General features: G+C 35.2%; 1 protein-coding gene and 1 long non-coding RNA gene across 2 annotated transcripts in view; one reads left to right on the plus strand and one right to left on the minus strand.

Annotated features, from left to right (window-relative positions):
* Positions 1–21,408, minus strand: part of LOC142973920 (pickpocket protein 28-like) — a 129,995-nt gene that overhangs the window by 91,371 nt on the left and 17,216 nt on the right. The window lies entirely within an intron of this gene.
* LOC142973921 (uncharacterized) lies at positions 19,041–20,492 on the plus strand. The gene is made up of 3 exons (XR_012959534.1): positions 19,041–19,209; positions 19,374–19,442; positions 19,582–20,492. It is a non-coding gene; the product is annotated as an uncharacterized LOC142973921 (long non-coding RNA).

The raw sequence follows: 21,408 nt of genomic DNA on the forward strand, positions 1-21,408 counted from the left end.
ACAAAATCATCAATAGAACAGCATTAATGATGTAGCCACATCATTTTCCTCTTCTTCCTCGAGCTAAGTGACGTCAGGCTCACATAGCCTATCCAACACATCGTTACTAACAGGTAAAGATTCATACCAAGGATAAAGTTCGCTTAGTATGACACCTTTGACACAAAGATTTAACAAATCTTTCCTTGCAGGGGTGTATTTACCCTAGGGCTAGAAGGGCTATAGCCCGGGCCGGTTTCCTCTCTTGGGTCTGCATCTTGTCGGGGTGAGGGGGCTTAGTAGAATTGAAAGGTTGGGGAAACAGTGATTGCGAGTAACAAAAAATTACTGCGCGTGTCCCTCTGTTTGCAGAGGACACAGGTGCGGGACAGGTGAGCCGTCAGTGGGAGGACGGGCTCAGTAGGCACTCACACTGCCCCGAGCTGACGAAGAGCCAGGCCGCTGCCGCCCTCGTCAACCGTCAGTTATCGTAAATCCGTCCATCCTTGACCGAGGGCCTTGCCTTAACCGGCTGGGTCGCGAGGAGACCACCTCTGTGAAAATCCCGAGTAACTCCAGCAGTGGCGCCCCCTTTAGGGGCCTTGCGTGGTCAGAGTTCATTCGCTTTGCGGGGACCCCCGCGCCAGAAAAACCAGACGCAAGCGGCCACTGGGGCACCTCCCGCCCTCCAGTAGTATAAGGGTCACCGGATTATGGGGCCTCTACCTCGGTGGAACGATACTTGCCACCACACTCGCGGGAACTGTTTGGATAATATAAATTTGAAAACGAACCCAAATAATGTAAGTGGGAGAGGCGAGAAGCTCAAACCCGAGGAGATCAGGGGCAAGAAGCCCAGCCGTATTGACTGCATAGCATAGTTGCGGAGGGTCGGAGCACGCCCAGTTTTAGCAAGTGTCAGACAATGACCCTAAGGACAAATTCACCATCCAGCTGGCGGACACCATCCTCACTCACCCCTAGGCAGTGGTGGAGGTGGCCGACAAATCCGGTCACCTCAAGGGTGACCTTTATAAAGTCCCTCAAAGACGCTGCCAGGAACGTCAAACTGGCAGTGTCGGAGTCGAGCAGGCAGTATGCCACGAAGGAGAATTTGGCGCGTCAGGCCCAGAATTATCGCTTGCAAGAGGAGGTCGATCACATGTCACAGGCAACGGCATCAACCCCCGCGCCAGAAAAACCAGGGGTAGCGTCCTCAGCTGTACCTGCTAACGCATTCGCCACGCCACCGCCAAGGCACCGCAGCTCACAGGTCTCCGGACCAAGGAGAAGCAGGGTAAACAGCCGCGTCTTACAGTGCAGTGGCTTCCAAACCGCCGTTCACTAAACCGACGGCTGCCAAAGAGTAGCAGCTCGTCGGGAAAAATAGCAAGGCGCCCAAGGCTACGGAAGCCGACAAAAAGGGCAAGAAAATCAAAATCAAATCATTTATTCATTTAGGTCAAATATTGACACTTATGATAGTCGTTACAATTACTGAATCTACCACTAGCTCGGAAAGGGGGTGGAGCCTTATGAGAAGAGCTAGCAAGAAACTCACGGTTATTTATTAGTCTCTGATCATACCGTATGTTGGGAGCACCTACTAGCATGTGATAATAAGAATATGGGCAATAAGTGAGCACATTGGTTGTGAACAATATAAAAGAAAAAAAGTGACAGTTTTATGATTAACATCAAATTGTATGTAACATCACCTATTTGCATCATTAAGTGCCCATATTTTACAATATTTAGACCTACTGCTACTGAGTTTATTTATTTGGCAAAGTTCCCTAATTTCAAAGAATCCTAATCAAGCGAGCGACTATTCCCAAGAGCTATTGTCGTTTAGATACTCATCAATTCTGTAATAAAAGAAGGAGGAAGAAGAAGGCGCCCAAGCTTCGGGCTCCAGCTGCAGCTGAAGGCGGCAAAAAGCGGTGCGACATATAGAAACGTTATTAGGGACGCAAAGGACAAAATAAACCAAGCCGACAATGAAATAGTCCGCTTCGGGGTTGCGGCTACGGGAGCTCGAATGTTGAGCTCCCAGGGGTCAGGGACCGGAAAAGCGGATGCCCTGGCCTCTAAATTGAGGAAAGTTATCGGGGAGGACACCTTCCGAGTGTCCAGGCCCACAAAGACCGCGGAACTGAGCATTACAGATCTGGACGACTCAGCCTGCCCAGAGGAAGTGAAGGTGGATTAACGCCGATTTAATAAATAAAATTGATCAGGACAACGTAAAAAACTAATTTGTTAAAAATGAAAATAAAGTTTAGTTTTTTCATTCCTTGATGGGGCGGAAAGCTAGCGGAGCCCGGGCGCGCCATCTTAAAATACGCCTCTGCGAGTGACTGCAATAATGCGCGGGCGCGGCGAGGGTCCTAAGGTCAAAGGGCGTAATCTCACTAAGTAGCATCGTATCACGGGACATAGTTACCAACCTTTCATCTAGTAGTGTTTTTGCTGAGTGAAAAGTAGCCAAAACATTTTAATTATAATACTCTAATGTGTTATGTCATCTACAGTCAGGGAAAATATTAACCAGAACACTATAGTTAGTTGTCGTTTTTTCTTTTAAACGTCTGGTCTTAAATAATATAGCTCGAGAAATAATTAATGGTAGTTAGTTACTTTTCGCACAAAATATCACATACAATAAAATTACTAAGTCACTTTGATGAGTTTTCGCATTACTATTTTTTAAGACATGCCTATAGGGAGTAATGCGGAAAAAGTAGATAAGGAACTTTAATGCGTAAGTATCTTTTTCAACAAAGAAGAGAAAAAGTAATCAGGTGACTTAGTTACTTGTAACTCAACTGTCACAAATCAAATAATGTACTTAATTAAGTCTCGCGATTTACATTTTTCTAAATAATTACGTTATGAATACGAGAGTAAGACAGAAATATGGAGAAAAAATTACTGATTTTATTGGTATTTATAAGTCGATTTTGAACATTTTGTTACTTAATGACTTTTCGTTCTACGGGGACGGTATAGAAATTTTATATTAAACTTAGGTTCATCGGTAAACCAAGTTGTGAAGTAACTAGTTCGAAGGTGTACGCAGGGGTGTATAAAATGCATACACATTTTTTCATGTTATACAGGGCAACCCTGATTCTACTGGGCACATTATCAAACTCCGAGCTATAATATTAAGAAATAATCAAATATAAATTAGAACCATCGTGATAAAACCTTGCATGCTTAAAATTTGTTAAATTCTTTTCTGAGGGCATGCTAAGTTCAGTCTCGGCTAGCGTGGTGCACTCCCTTCCTCGTTCGGGAGCAGACCCTTTAACAGCAGTGGGACAGAAAAAATAGCACTTCCTTGACCCTAGAATAAACCTGAGACCTCATGATCAGCAGTCGGATACACTACCGACTGCGCCACAAAGGTAGCGTCAAGTAACTTGTTTCTTAATTTACATTTATAATAATGTCATGTTTCACAATTAAGATTTTAAACACTTTATGACAAAATATTTGTCTTTAATTACATAATTTATTTCATAAATATATGTTTTGATTGGAAATGCATGTGTTATTCATACAAATATTTGCATACGGTATTTTATTTTAAGACAGTAAGTTATGGATATAATTTATTTACAATTCAGTCTTACTTAATTAAACCAAAAATGTGTTTATTTAAACTACGATGTGCATTTAAAATATGCTATTATAGCTACTCTTCCTCATCAAAGCTTAACAAGTGTGCTGATCGAATATTTAAAATATTTTAAACGAGTTAGAGTAATTTAAAAACCTTATTATTGTGCCATATATTTTAAGAAAGAGTGCACACATGCAAAACGATTACGACAACTATTGCCCAGTAGCACAAAGATATGCCCTATATTTCAAGTAAACTCAAAATTCAAAAATTGTACCTATGAGTTATCTTACATAATAAATTTAACAGGACTTTGTCAGACAGTTGTGAAACAACTATTACAATTTTAGCAATAAAGCATGTCTAAATAACTCATGATTCACAAACACACACAAGGTATTAAACCCAATGTCCTGTCTGCATAATCTTTGCCGTCCGGTATTAAGCCAGTCACAACAGAGCAGATCTACAAGTCGTCGCAGGATTACCGCGACGAATGCGAGATGAGATGAGCTGTGTCAACATGTCTGTAGGCATTATACTTGCTTCTTTTGACCTGTCTGATGTTTGATGAGATTATTCTATGACAGATGATTTGTTATGCATTGAAATTAAAGCTGTTTTTGCGCAAGGTGGTAGTTTTGAAGATTAATACAAAAATGATGAGTGCGTAGTTTTAAAAGTGTCCTTAAATAATTATGACAGAAATAAAATACATTTTAGTTTGTCTAAATTAGACTAAATTGATTTTGGAAAAATGTTGGACTTAATTCTAAAAGAAACGGTGTCATGACGAATACTAAAAATATTTCCCTATAACCTCTTTACATAAGTACCTCTATAAAGTAATATGGATATAACAATTTATGATATTTGACATTATACATGAAGAAAATAAACTGTCCATAACTCTCTTTGTTTTATACAAAAAAAATCTTACTTACAAATACAGCCATAAATAAATTCCATTAATACTTTAGCGAGCCATAAAGTTTTACACGAATATTGTCAATAAATCTCATTGTCCGATATATTACCGTATAATACTCGTATTACCGTACTAATTGACGTTTACAATCTCGTTTCGAATCAATATCTGTGGCTTGTATCGAACTCAACTGAACAACTGTTGCTTTAGCTCCAAGGTACAAGCTGAAGCGAGGACAACATTGAACCTGCTAGAATTTTAGTTTTAGAAGCGATTTTATAGGCCGTTTGATGTAAAATAAACTTATATGGCATTGATTGTTAAGTTAAAATACAAAGATACTCAAATTGATGAACATTCACGGCATATAACGAATAAAACCAAAGCATATCTAAGTTGTTTTAACGTTAGGTATTACTTTTCTTTTTTTGTACTTTGAAATGAACGAATCTTGTTTTAATTTTGATATAAATGGTATGGTCAATAAAGGTGATATCAATTATAAATAATTTTGACTGTTATACCCTTTTACCTTAACACCACGAGATTATAGGCGGAATTATAAACCTAGAGTCGTTGATACTTCTACCTTGCACCACAATACAGCACCAAAATGACACCGGTAAATATTCATAATTCATTGACAATTAACAACGCGGCGCACCAACGTCACCTCATACAAACGGCGCAAATGATGCTGCTTAATGAACATCATCCTGTTGCCGGAACCATATCATTTACTATTTTATTTAATGTCCATCAGTTTTGGTTAATTGTATGGGTTTATTTTTAGTAGTATTATAGTGAAGATGAATTTTGGATAGTGGGGTCTATTCGGTAGACAACACAAACATCAGAAAATTCAAAGATCTTTTCGGCACGGACCCACAATTAAGCAAGCCTTTCGTTACACGGAGAAACTCCTTTTTTATAATGTGGATATCCATCCACACACGAAACTTGGCAAGCGTAGCTTAACCTGAGAGATAGATATGCGTGGATGTTGTTAATCAGCCGCAACCTCCTCATATTTTATTCTAGAAGTTACTGAAAACTACTTTACTAAAGAAGAAAGAAAGCAGGTAATATACAAAAAAAAACTATTCCATGTTTTGTCCATTTTACCTTTAAAGTGCAATGCCTATGAAAAAATTGAGTGATTAATGTCGATAGCGCCTCATAGATACACAATCGCTTACTAATCCATAATAGCAGTAAATCAATTAACCATGAATCATAAATATTAATGAGATAAAAACAAACGAAATTAATGTTCGCACATTCAGTACATTCAATGTAAGAAGTATGTAATTACAGAGTTAATAAAGTGTAGTATAATGATTAACACAGAACAAAAACTTGATAGTGATAATGTAGGAAAAATTGTGTGTGTTAATGTTTGTTTGTTTGTTTGATACTAAGCTTTATTGAGAATACTGGTAAACATCTAAATGTTTTGATTAGTAACCTTTATTATTTCAGTTGTTTAGTGTTGTGGAGGTGCCTGATTCAAAAAAAAAACCAAGAGGGAAGACCTTGGATAAAAGTTTTGAAGACAAAATAGTCGGTACTGTGGAGTATGGAATATTTGACATAAAAAAAATGTTCTGCAAAAATAGTTTCTACGACGCCCGCTAGAGGCGTCGATAAGTTTTTTTTTTCAAGATTTTTTCGATAGCAATCCGGATATCGATAGTCGTTGAAAATTACCCCTTTGAGGATATGAGATGTTAAATGATGTCAAATATAATGCAAAGTGGACCAAAAGCGTAAGGAACGCAGCATCTGGGTCGAAGAACCTTACAAAGGGAGAGAGAGAAAGAGACCTTTTACCTCGACAAAACTTTGCAAAAATATGATTTTAACTTCAGGAAAAGTCGCGAGCCATATTTGTAGCTGTATAAAATACCTTGTGAATTGTATTGTGCAAACAGCGTGTCGGTTTATAGTAACGTCGATTAGTATTGGCATCTCATAAATTATTCTCGAGCAGAAGACAGTTTAGATAAATCAATACGACACGGAAATGCGTTTCTTTTGATATAGAAATGATGTGCACGCGATATCAGATGAAGTTGCGGGTAAATTGATCGGCTTTGTTTTCACGATTCATTATTGTGTTGATAATACACTGTCTGATCATGATTATGGGAAGTTCGTGTCTTCGTTGATAATTTCTAATGAGTTCTTTTATAGTATACTTTTTTCATCTTTTAATGGCCCAAACGGAGATGGTCGGACTGCCAGGAAGCGTTCTTGGATGGATGGCCGGACGCTGTAGGCGACCGGGAGGACTGGAAATCCAAGTGTCAGCAATGAGCCAAACAGGCTGGATAAAAGAGAAAAAAAAATACTTTAGCCAGTTTCATTCGAAAATGGCTAGGAAGTCCTACAACTAGATGGCCGAACATCGTGAAGTGTGTAGGACTGCTATGGTTGAGACAGACTTTTAAGTTTCTGACTACTGATAACGAAAAAACAACAAAAAATAAAAATCTTTGAAAATTATACCCGGGAGCTACAATTTAATTCCTCATAAATTCATATAACATAATGTCAATTCTCACCCTCCCCACTACTAACCCACAAAATGGCGCACTTAACCACAAAGACACTCATACACTTTGCTATAATTATTCTTTTGAGTTATTGCCCTCGTTAAACTGTCTAGCAGCTGTTGTGTGACGTCACGTTTTTATATCTAAAGGTAATAAATTGTGGAGCAAATTATATGGGTCATGCATGAAGATAAATTCATTGAAGATGATTGTACTTACAAAAAGTGTAATTTTGGAAGATAAAATGTATTGTGTCATGGCATAAATATATTGCAGTTTCACGGCTTGTGGAGTCAGATTATCTATTCTATGGATAAACTGACAGCGTATGTAAAAACAACTGTAAAAAGCTGGTATATAAAATTCTCGTGTCACAATGTTCGTTCCCGTACTCCTCCGAAACGGCCCGACCGATTCTCATGAAATTTTAGGTAGGTCTGAGAATCGGCCGTTCTATTTTTCATACCCCTTAGTGATAAGGGTTGCCCACAATCATATTTTTTTATTTATTTATATGCGAGTGCCTGAGTAGCCTATTAGAATTCCACGAAGTGGAAAATACTTTACTTCAATCGAGTTATAAAATATCGACATACAAAATATACACAGGCCCAAAAGCTTACCTTTCAACTATAGCTATAAGAAGACGACTTCAGTATTTCTGAAGTTTTTCAAAACACCTGAATAAAAAGGACTTCAAAACAATGCAGCACATGACATTTGTAACATTGTATCCAAACGGTTATTCACGAACCACTTAGCAGATAAAAAGTGTTCATTCAATGGAAAACGTATTAAAAGGGCGTTAAGTAATAAGGATTAATAATTACTTCAGCGTAATGAAGAAAACATGTGTAGTTTTTTGTTCTACCACTTTATTTGAAGGGGTTATTAACATATTAGATCACACCTTTTTTAATGAGGTGTCGTGGCAACACACCAATGATTTTTAGAAGTTATGTGTGTATAAGAAATAATTGTCATTTGCTCTGAAAGTGAAGGAAAACATCGTGATGAAGCCTTGCACGCATAACAATTTGTTTAATACATTTGTTGAAGGCATGCAATGTCCCTAACCCGGACCTAGCCAGCGTGGTGGACTCAAGGCCTAACCCCTCCGTCGTTTGGGAAGATACCCTTGCCCAGTATTGGAACAGTAATGGGTTAAAACAAAGTCAACTGAGATTCACGATAGCTCCCCTAATTATGTTTGGAGTTAACCAGCCGTTTCTTAGTTTGTCGATTACGATTCATGTTAAACGGGAGTCTAGTACATTATAATAAAAAACCTGCTAAATAAAAATAAACATATCAAGCACATGTCGTCACACATCGTCAGCATGCATGCATGCCTCTGCATATTGGTCGTAAAAATAACACGAATTGTACCGGCAGTCCTATGCATTCTCAGTATCTCTGGGCATGCGTAATTACAGCAAAAACATTCACAGCCGGAGTATTGCAAACGTCCTAGTAGGGGTATAAAATGTTTATTTCGTATAAAGTGTACTTTACACTTAGTTTAGTAATTAGCTTTGATGATCCTTAATCGTTTGACTGCATACCAGTTAAAATAGAAAATGTATTTCGCATTTTTTGTGATTTGGCGTACAACGGGTAGGAAATTGTTGCTGCTTTTTGAACTGCTTTTAATTGATAACATTAAATAAACTAAAATACAGGATTAAGTAGTTTCAAGAGAAAATAAACTCCATACTAAAATTAAATGTTTTATCCAAAACTTGTAATTTCCTTTCTTATCCAGAATTAAGTATGCAAGACTTATTTTACTTATAATATACGTTTTTGCTTATAAGCAGCTATTTAAACCTCAAAATTGGAGATGTTGAAAAAGTAGAAAATTACTTCTGCTATCTCCTTTACAATAAATTATTTAGGAAGCAATACATTAAAGCAAAAACATTGAAATGAGGGCAAAAAGTGGTACAATTTCTTTACCCGCTACACGATGGACCAATAACCATAATGCCTTAAACAGACGATGTTATGTCCGTCTGTCAAACGCATACTGTAGATGGAGTCGTGTCGCAAATGTTAGAATGTTATAGAATATTATTAGTTTAGTAACTATCATAGATAAAAAAATCCTTAAGAATAGTATTAAATTACGTGCATAAATCGTTTTTGTTCTTAAAAGCATTTGTTTAGTTTCACCAGTAGCGCAATTCTGTATAATCTGTACTGTCGAGTATCGAGAGTTTGACTTTTAGAATGTACTGCCAAAATAGTTCCTTCGATGTCCGGTAGGGGCGCTGATCAGATTTACATACAAAATTGTTTGATGACAAGTCGGTCGTCGGTAGTCGATAGTAGTAGAGAATCGAGCTACTATCCCGTAGCGTGATTCTCTACTGTCGGTACTTTCGAGTATCCGAAGTATAGATATGTAAAATGTACTGTCAAACTAGTTCCCAACGACGCCACAATTTTATCGATTTTTTTTTTATAATACGTACTTATCTATATATCTGATAGTAATCTGTATGGTTCAAAATCATTTCACATTAGTATAGTCAAGCCTCACTTCTTAATACAGCCGGTTACGTAGTCTTAAATCACGATCCATTTTTTCCATTTCAGCAGTAGCTGGCAACTCAATAATAATATTAAATTGCAAAATGTAACTTATTTACAATTACTGAGTATTCTCACTGCATAGTTTCACGTCCTTCACTCAGTTGGAGACATGTTTTTCATTATTTTTTCCTCTATATTGATGCATTTTATATTTAAGGGTCCCGTACTCAGAACCAGTATAATACCCTGCGTAACAAGACCATATTTCTATGCTGTAGAATTACAGAAAGTTAAACTTTCAGGAAATAGTCAGCGGTGACATAAAGTGATAAAACAATCGTGTTATTTCCAAACGTTTTTCTAGAAATACACTATTGTAAGTATATGAACAGACGTGAGGATTGAAAGTGCAAAGTATACTACCGATAGTTGAACACCGACCAAGAATCGGAGACTAAGAAGATTGTCCGTAAAACACCCAAGAAGATGCTGGTATAAGATAGTAAAACCTTTTGGGCTGCAATGGTTGAAGTTGTAACATGTCGTAACGAAGTTCTCTGTATTTTTATCTCTTGGAAGTAATGAGTAGTGTCAACAAGAAGTATAAAAAAATTTTGTTTAGGTACAGAACCTTTCGCTACCGAATCTAACTTACCCCTGCTTCCTTTTTTATTACATAACCGTTGCAACAAGTTATCAGAGTGCCTGCAATTTTATACTTATATGGGATTAGGTGGTAAATTGTGAGTGTGTGAAAAATGTATTACATGTTTGGTTCATATTAAACGTATTACTCATGTCTGAGACCAACGGAAGAAAATATGTAAGTATTTGACTGCTCTGATCGTCTAGGTTGAAGGAAATTGTTCAATAGTTTTTTTTACTGGTGTAATTTTAAAAGATCTACAAAGATAAATACTATTCAAAGTAAAATATGAATAGGTCGACGACATAGTGAAGTAATTCGCACTTAGAAAGAACGGTATATGACTGGAGAGAATGTCGTAAACGGGAGAATACTGTGAAGTAAACTGGAGAAATACTGACAATGATGATGAGGTTATGGAGTATCAACATATTAATCTAAGAACTCCAATTTCAAGGAAAGAAGAATGCGATATTGGTCAATTTTAAGGCGGTATTTTGTTGATACTATGAATGCATCTTAACAAATATAATTAGATTTTTCAAAATACAACCTGTGCCCAAAGCAGCATATAATACGATCATTGAATTCTTTTACATACGTTTTTTTTATTATTATTGTTTACGATCTTATTCATTCGCTACATTATCTCCATCAAATTTATATTCATATATTCAATATCATAAAAGTAAAAATACATATTTGCTACTTAACATTTTAAAAACGCGGCTTTATTTACATTAAAAAAATCCTTTAAAGCCGAGGTTAAGTACAGTCGGCTACCAAATTACACTATCAACGCACTTAAGGTGCATTAAAAATAATGCACGTCGACTTCTCGTCGGCTTATCTATCGAGACATCGTAAAAACTCGATTTAATCGATACAAAATCGAGATCGCCGATTTTATATCGAGAATTGTATATGCAGTTGGTGTTAAGCACTTGTTACGAGAAAATAACACTTATTGTAAGCTCGTAAAATTTTTAATACAACAGTTAAATAATTTTGCGTGTATTTTTGTGCGAATTAAAGTTGTTTTTTGTATTGCCGACAATTTAATTTCTTTTTAAGTTCTTATAATTTATTTTTTGCGATAAACACTTTTTATGTGGGAGTGTTATTGAGAAAATAAAGGTTGGGAGATAAAATGTATTCGTAAAATTAAATACGTACTTGACTTTGACGTTCTTTTTCGTAATGTTTGTGACAATTCGTTAAAGGGTGCTATAAAAAAGTAGTTATATTTGTGCAATATTTTAATTGCTATTCCAAATTATACTCATAATGTAAACGTATAAAGGCTTTTTTTATTTTGTAATATCAAAATGACAGCCGATTTGGAAGAATTTTGTAGGGGTGATCAATTTTTATCCCGACAAATAACAAAAACTACTTCCGAGCGGAGTTTTGAGTGTATATTTTACTATAATAATTTTCCCAAACAAATATAATAACACACAAAGTTTACCACGCAATATTCATTAATAACAACATCTTATACTATTAGCAATAGAATATAAAAATATTTCACCACCAATTAAATACACAAAGAACAATAAAAAAACCAAAAATATTCAAACAACTCAGTAACACAACTCCGAATAATAATTATGTTAATTTCCATCGTGTCCTACAAAATTTTAATTACGTATTATTTTAATTTGATAATATCAGAGTTTTACGGCTTCCATTTTATCTGACGGCCATTATAAACGGTAATGAGGGGACAAGGAGTCATAATAATGTACTTCTAACGCCATTAACAGGCTATCAGAAACTCCTGATAGCTTGTGAAGAAGGTTATCCCATAATTATAACGAGGAATATTAATTATGAGCGAATTTGTAATGAGGGAAGTGAATATGGGTATGATAGGAAAATGCAGTATGTGGGTAATTTAATTTATTTAAGTTGCTGAAGTTCGCAGTTCCACTCCTTTACGAAGTAATTTGTTGAATAGTCTGCTGTTTGTTTAGAGGTTTCAGAAATATTTGTGTTATTTTCCTTATGAATGTATTCAGCAGGATTAACAGACTTTAGCACTTATTATTTTAAATAAGAAGATTGGAACAAGATTCGGGCATGATAGCTGCCTAAATAATAGTATTGTCATTCACATTGATCGAATTTAAAGTAGATAAAATTAAGCTAACAATCACGTAAATTTAGCTTAAATAAACACTAATAAAATAAGAACATGCAGAATACATTCTTCAAGATTGTATAAAACAATAAAAATACAAAAATGCACATTAACAACCAGATATAAAATGACGACATTAACAAAATCACTAAAACAATGGCTCGTAATAAATTATGTGAAATTTCACACCACATAAAATAATATATTATCCTCGAACAGAAATCTAGACAAAACATAATAAAACAAATTAATTCAAATAAAATACACACGTCACGACTTGACGCAAACAAAATAATTGATTTCCATTTCTAAGATTACTTATCTAAAGTTTTTATTATCCGGGCAGATCGTAAATTAGCCGTTTATCGCTCTATTCGCCACTCATTAAGGTTTTATATTAGAATTATGCGTTATTAATTTTAGAAAACGGCAGTTAAATTTATGATCCGCCTCGCTCGCCGTTTTATGAGCGTTATTTTTGCTCACAGATTAATGTTGTAGACTGTACGTTTATTCCGTTAGTTGACATATATTTCTAGCGTATTGATTGCTTGTTAAGTTAAATATTGATTTTGATTTGTGAGCGATGATTGTTATGCTACATGCCCACTTTTTACTTATGATGTATTTATATTAATACTGTAATAGAAAAAGCGACTCCGAAGACCGAAGGTTGAAATGTTTCATCATTCATCATTGGCCTGTGTAGATAGAGGAATGTTTGTTTACAAAGTAACATCTTCGTTCGTGGCTTAAAAGACCTATGCGGGCGTGACAGCCGCGACCGCAGTTTTGGCAGATGAAAGAGCCTGGGGTCGATGGGGGATTTGAAGCGCGTAAATGTCGCTGCTCTCGTTTATGTGCTAAGTGGTTGAGCCAGCCAAATGTTTAGACAGAAATGAATTACGGCAATTACATACTTTCTTTCATAAATTTGACTGCCTCCGTGGCGCAGTGGTTTAGGTCACCACGCCAACACCACTGCAACGGGAGGTCGTGGGTTCGATTCCCACACGGAACAATTATTTGTGCGATCCACAAATAATTGTTTCGGGTCTGGTTGTGCTTTGTGTCCGTTGTTTGTATGTTTGTAAAAGTCCCCGCGACACAAGAGCAATTCTTAGTGCGGGAGTTGTCTTTATAAAATTAAATATAAAAATAAATGAAAATCCAAAGAAGTAGAGCAAAAAATTAAAGACACAAAACTAATTCCTATAAAAAAAAAAGATTTCTAATACTTCGAAACTTTCATTTAGTGTTAAAATTTCTTCAAAATATCTCTATTGAATTGACAATCTCCTCTTTTTTCAATCAGTAATAAAATATTACTACAACTAAACCCTCAATATTCAACAACATCATAGGCACAAAACGCACCACAAAATACCCCATCTCCACAATACTCTTTGCCACTTAGAAACGGGTCCATTATAATACGTGATTTAACTCCGGTGTCAATTGACGTCGTATTAATTCATACGATTTGTATGTTAATACCGCACTTAGCGAGATGACATGAATGCAGTAGTTTACATACGGGCTGATGCTTGCATTGGGTATTTTTTATTGATATTTTTTATAGGTTTTAGCCGATTGTACAAGCGATTTCGTACGACCGACTGTATTAGTATCTAGTATTGGCGTAAACATACAATATTATAGACACTTCTTGTTATCGTATAGCTAGTGGTCAACCTAATGTCATAGTTGATCAAGTCGCCCGAAGACCTTTGACGCGGCTTAACGACTGTTATCTTAATTGACAACCATCGATATTGACTTTTTCTGTGAACTCCTTAGAACAGTTCTTGAAGACATGCAAAGTCTCCAACCCGCACTTTGCCAGCGTGGGGGACTCAAGGCCTAACCCCTCCCTCATAACAGGAAGAGACCCTTTCCCAGCAGTGGGGCATTAATGGGCTGAATTTATTTATTAATATGGCATTAGATTCCATTAAAATTCTTACACAAAACAAAAAAAATGTAAACAACGCAAACAGAACAACGTTTTATTCCTACTTATAATATACGTTAGGCACCTGTCATCACACAGTTAAAAACAAACAACTGTAGAAATCACAATAAACAGGGAAATACATTAATTTACACAAAATACTCGTAAAAATTAAACAACTTTGATGGCCGACTGTTTTATGATATGGGTTCTGTATAAGTTTTGACAGGTATGGGTTAATTTTTTATGATAAACAACAAGGAAAATAATTGCAGCTTTGAAGACCAATGATTATTAAACTGTGAGTTGAAGTTAACAGATGGTTTATAAACAACAAGCAGACGTTCCCGGTTTTATTATCGATGAATAATGTTGATTTAAAGTAGCAAATCTGAAGATAAGATATATTATGTTTTTTATTGATATAGTGTTGTATTGTTTTTTTTTTTTGTTTCAAAGGTTTACCAGTGCTTCTGTGTATGTGTAGAAAACTAGCTTAGAATAACAATTTTAAATAGTCATTGCATGCATCATTGTGTATCTTCCTCTCTTTTGTATCGAAAGAAAATAAATTAGCGTGATTGTCTTGAAGCTTATTATAAAAAAATACATTATAACTACATTATATTCTTATGTATGTAATGTACGTATAGTGCTATTCACACCGTACAACACAAAAAATAGGTCAAACAAATCCCATCGCACTACGGAACCCTAATCATTATAGTAATAAAACTACTGCGTGGGCGCATCCGTCGGCTCGATCATAATTTATGAAGACATTTAATGGTAAATTAATGAAATACGTTTATTGTACAGTCAGCTACTAAAGTCGCTGAACATATTCTATCTTTCGTAAGTCGAAACCCTTTATTTAGAAGCACGCATCTTAATCCAAATATATGAATAATCTAAATTTTGACTTATTTTGTTGAGGTAATTATCAATATTTAGTAAAAAAGAGGTTTTGAAAATGTGATGTTAAACCTAACAACTTAAGTCTTATCCTTGTACGTAGAGTTCGCGGCTGTCGGAGGTACACAAAATTGAACATTTAGAGCATCAGTGATCCACTGCCATTGCAGATAACATTGATACATCTACTTTATTTGGGTAATAACTACAAATAATTAGATATCATAATTTCAATAAATTGTACATGCCAGGGCTCTCTATATAGTTGTTGGACTGCAAACGACTTTTGCGGCTGACTGTATGTTTTCTATGAGTTTCACTAATGGCTGCCATCTCGATGTTTTGACACCTACTTATAATAGAGAGAAAATATTGATATAGTCCCCGAATAGAAAGTTTATGTTCAAATAAAAATATAAATAAAAATGTATCTGTTTCTCTTTTATTGTTATATCTGCTGAAATTATAACTATTAAATATTTACGTATAGAAATAAAATAAATCTCCATCTATTCTGTTTGTTTGTTTGAGCCATATCTCTGAAACGACTGATCCCTGTAAATTTAAAATTTGATGATGTTGAAATGTATTCCTAGCCGATTTTCGGTTATGGTTTGTGCACTATAGGTATTATGCTGGGACACTTTTTATTCCTTCATTCTCATAGCCCAGTGGAACGTAAAACCAACACGACCAGTGATAAATTGGACGCAAGACCGATTGCTTTACGTGTTCTCCGAAGCAGGAATATCAACCAATTTAACTTCCTTTTAGCCTGAACCGGGATTAGAACCCAAGATTTGCATAATACATTTGAAGTAGCTACAGGTATGACCTGCCTGATCTATGACGAGCTGACTAATTGCCATAAACTACAAGGTAAAAATTTATATTACGATAAACCTTTGGTTTTAAATTCTTACCTCAGGCTACACTTAACTTTTAGATATTCAATGTGCAAGAATAAATTATTTTACCTTATTGTAAAACAAAGGTAAAAATCAAATCGTTTATTCTTTTAGGTTAAAATTTTACTTTAAATTCTTAATTAGCGGAGTATACTAAAGGCCTAGACCCTCTTTTGTTCAGGTGGAGATACTTGCCACGCAGTGGGATAGCCAAGGGTAAGAAAATTTTAATACTCAAAAGGCTGATTTCGCTTGCTGGCTAGAAAAAGTAACTCAAGATGTTTTAAAACAAAATTATGAGCCCCATAGCGTATTTTGAAAGAACTAGTTTTGGCAAGTTTCTATGGTCGATATAGACGAGTATAGACCATAAAAAACTGTAATACAATACTTAATAGTTTCTATGATGCCCGCTAGAGGTGCACAGTTTCCTACAAAGTTGTCTTTGCTTTTCACATATATTATAATTTATTAGGTCATTTCAAAGTAGCCACGGTATAAAGGTACTTTTATATACATGTATTTTATAATGTAAAAATCAAAACAATATTCAAACAACGCAAGCAATCCACCATGCTAAATAACTCGTTGCACGTGGCTACTCACATTAACATGTAATTATTCAACAACTCATAATAAATTCTGCAATATGTCTAATTAACACACATTTAAAAAATAGCATAAAACATATTCCGTTATACAGTTATTTATTAAACGTTTTATATAAAGCTGTCTTTAAATTGGACTTTATACGAGATTTAAAACTGGCAATCATTGGTTTACTGTTGAGTATTAAACTTAGATTAAACTATGAATTCATCAAAGATTAATCTTTGATGAATTCATAGTTTAATCTTTCGCGTTGTATGTTTATTTTTGAATAGAATACGAAAATTAACGAGAAATCTCATTTTTCCTTCGATGTCTGATGTTTGAGTGCAGTTAGTGCAGCCGTGTATTCGAAATTGATAAAATAATACTTTGATCATAAACTTTGCAACCTATTAGTAACCAAACGGCGACTTATTACATTATGACTGCCGTTAATTTGTTTTAAAATAAACATTTTTATTCTTCCTAATCCAGTCCACCTATCCATCAAATTCCTTTTGCACAAGTCAAAACGCAATAAGGAGTTTCGATTCTTAGCAAATTCGCATTTTATGGGACTTTATGGGTGTTATCATAGTATAGAAAATCTATATATATATATTCGCTTAGCCTTTGTTCCAAACTATGTTGGAGTCGGCTTCCAGTCTTACCGGATGCAGCTGGATACCAGTGTTTTACATGGAGCGACTGCCTATCTGACCTCCACAACCCAGTTACTTGGGTATTGACACGATACCCTTCGGTAAGACTGGTTGTCAGACTTTCAAGCTTTCTGACTACTGTTAACGACTGTCAAAGATCTTCGAAAATGACAGCCGGGACCCACAATTTAACGTGCCTTCCGAAACACGGGGGAACTCGATATGTATAAGATGGTCACCCATCCACGGAACAACCTCGGCAAGCGTAGCTTAACCTCAGAGATCGATCCGTTCGGCTGTTGTAAACTAAGCCACGAGCTCCTCTATAGTATAGTATAGAAAATCTATAAGTATTAAATAGTATTTGTTCAAAACCGCTCAATGTGAATACGCTCTTATTCAGCATACAGCTTTAAATGGCGGATCGAATGTAATTTATGTTGTTTGACGCGAGTATCCGTGTTTATGATTGTGTTAATAACATAATTCAATCTATTAGTTGTTTGATTGATGCGTGCAATTCATTTATTCATGATTGAATTGAGTTTGGAATTAAATGCTTGCAATAGGAATAAAACGTGGATAGTTTTTTTGGTTATGATCGGTTTCACTACTCCTTGATAACTATCGTTTAGGTTCACAACTGCATTTAAGATACGAGCTTGAGTCTTACAACCCACCTAGATCATTTACGATTTAGAGTCCTTTGCAAAGCAGTGGGACGATGTAGACTCTAATGTAATGTTGAAAGATAAAGCTTGCGAGCATAATAATATGTTAGTCACTTAATTTTAGTAAAAAAGTGAAGTATTGTCTAAATCTTTAATTAGAATCATTATTATTAAAATTACTCACTTAACACACACGCGCATTAGACAACTGCTAAACAACCAAAACTAGAAATATTCTTCCATAGTTTTATATTGCAGTATTAGTATTACCTACTATAGTTATCAAATAACTACTACAACACACTACAATCTTTTTAACAATAAAAATCAATAGCATTTTAATAAAATCGAAGCACAATAATCATGTATACAAGTGCAATCTAGCGTCACTAATTACTAGCAACCCACAGATAATTCCTACAGACATTATCAAACGCAAAACAAATTGTTGAACAAAAAATCAAGCAAAGTAATAAATGGTTGCATGTCTATAATACTAGGTTTTGTTCGCAGCTTCACTTGAAAAAACTGACTGCATAATTATCGACTATTTGTATCAAAATTATGCGTTTTTTTAAAGATAGTAATGTTAATTAAAATGTAAAGAAATGTATTGCTTTGTTGGTTTGTTGCATGTTTCAATTGACAGTTATCGGTTTGTGTTTATTTCAGTTCGCAACGAAATATAATTATTTGTTACTGTAGCGGAATTCTCTACAGTCAGTACCGTCGAGTAATGAGAGTTTGACATTTAAAATGTACTGCCAAAATAGTTCCTACGTTGCCCGCGGATGTGCGAAATTTCTCGATCGAATCGAGGAATACTGTGTCTCTAGACAAATGGCAAACGCTTCCTATCTATTCTATTCTACTAAATATTAACGCCTTAGCGATATCGTTCATCAGTTGGTAGCCAAATGTACTACGAGATGGCGAACGCTTATTCTATTCGATCGCTACTGAAGTTGTTTATGTTTCCGAATTTCATTCCGTTCAGTCCGTTCTCAAACGTCATTTTGAACTGTAGCGCGCGAGTTTTATAGTGATTTATGAAAAGTTTGTCTTCTATTTTTTAATAATTGGTAAGTAAAACACTAAAATATTATAGTAATTATAGTATTAGTTCAAGTATTAGAAGAGTTATACTTTAAATTCATGTTTTAAAACCAAACGTTGAACTTGTTGTCATAAAAATATCTACTTTTTTAACATTGGATGATGGAGGATATTTTTTTTCTTCTTTTAGCGATGGAACCGAGAATACGGGCTAGCCCAGAGCAATTTTCAATTCAATTCTTTTAGATTATATGGAAAGGTAAATAATTACATAAATTTATTTAAAAATCCCTTTCATTCTAATAAGAAACTACCATACAATAAACAATGACATCACTCAGTCACAAAGCCCTTATCAGTGTTGAACACTTTAAGTGTAGTTTATGTTTATGTTACAGGCATGGAGACCTATCGAGACCCCAGCAAGGTCCTCAAGGACGATTTAAAAGTGAGAGAATGTGGAATGAACTCACTAATACATTAAATTCTCTTGGTGGTGGCGTTATAAAATCACCGGATAAATGGACGAAATCTTTCTATAAATAAAACGTCCGGCATTTCACAAATTCTAAATTACGTCTCGAAACATTTCTTCGATGCTTCCTCAGCCACACTGCTTCATTATGGGCAGCCCACAATAATCTTAGCTTATGCATTATACAAAATAATGCTTTTTCTTTACAACAAACATTCACATCAACAAATTTCACTTCCACAGCTGTCAGCTGATCAAAATATTCGCCATTTTGTAGCGTTAACTTCAAGTGTTTGGCGTCCGACTATTGTCGTTCGCTTCTAGTAGAATTCGTTTGTCAAACCGGCCACTTGGCTACGCATAACGATAAAATGAATGAACTATTCTGACGTTTCGTAAAATCGTTTAGAATACATTAACGCTTGGCTACCTATTAAAAACTCTATTCGTCGGATCAAATTACTTATCGTATGCTTATGTCAATCCCATACATTGAGAATTCTATTCTATTCCATTTCAATAGCGTTTGTGCCATTTGTCTAAAGGTGCTGGTATAAATATATCATATAAAGGAGGTTTTGGCCTTAGTTTAGTGAGACTTGTCTGACCAAGTAAATATAACGCAAGTGCGCTTGACATCTCTGTGATTAGGCTAGTATTGCAAGTGTTCGTAATGAATCCTTTTATATTGGCTCCTATCATAGCAATGATAGTTAAATAATGTCGTGATAATACAGACATTGGTTTGGTATAGCAAACACAGCTGAGCTTACAACTTTTCAGTATTGAAAAGTACAGTGTCTAAACTCTTATCGACTTATTCATAAAAATATATGAAGTTATGAAAGGCTTATAAAGTGTTTTATTTCTTTCACTCCTTACCGGAATGAAAAAGAGAAAACGTATTATAGTAGCATTTTAGCTAATAGGTTAATCTATTTGGCAAAAACGTGTTCCTAAAACTGTACAGTATTAGTAGGAACTCTTAAGCGTAGCAAACACAGCACAAAACTTAATCATATCAAAATTCTAGAAAACACAAAATCCCTCGACCTACCTTCATAAAGTTACGCCAATCAATAAAAACGATCGCTTGTTAACTTATAATCCATAACATTTATTATATCGTTACTTATAAAACCAGTGGTTCTAAACCGTCGGTCGTAAACCGAGTGTAATTATGCCACAATAAAATCAAATGTAAAATGGTGCTTAATTGGTGTAATATAACCTTGTTATCGGCGTTCTGAATTAGTGGCTGATGGTTTATTCCGTTTTGTACCACTGTGTAATATCTAAACGTAGAAAATTGATTTTTTTACTTTACTTTTTATACTGTCCCACTCCTGGACAAGAGTCTCCTTTTTGAGGAAGGCGGGGTTAGGCCTTGAGTCCACTACGCTGGCCAAGTGCGGGTTGAGAATTTTTAATCTCTAAAAAAATGTATTAAGTATTTTTTTCTACTTTTGAATTAACGGAAACTATTTAACTCGTCATCTGTTTACTACAAGACGACACTTAGTAAAAGCAAACTCTTGTTCCTAAGAATGAACGTAGGCGTTGATCAGTTTTTCATACAAAATTTGTCGAAAATAACCCGTTCTCGGTAGTCAATAGTAGCAGGAAATCGCCTGTTTACGTCCACCTAAAAGTCTTTAACCTGAAGCATAAATATATATCTAAAAATGCTCAAAGATAAAGCAATTTTTCGACTCATCTTCATCTTTAAAATCTCCTACCTAACAGAAAA

This window comes from Anticarsia gemmatalis, chromosome 6 (genome assembly GCF_050436995.1).
Source record: "Anticarsia gemmatalis isolate Benzon Research Colony breed Stoneville strain chromosome 6, ilAntGemm2 primary, whole genome shotgun sequence".
NCBI lineage: Eukaryota > Metazoa > Arthropoda > Insecta > Lepidoptera > Erebidae > Anticarsia > Anticarsia gemmatalis.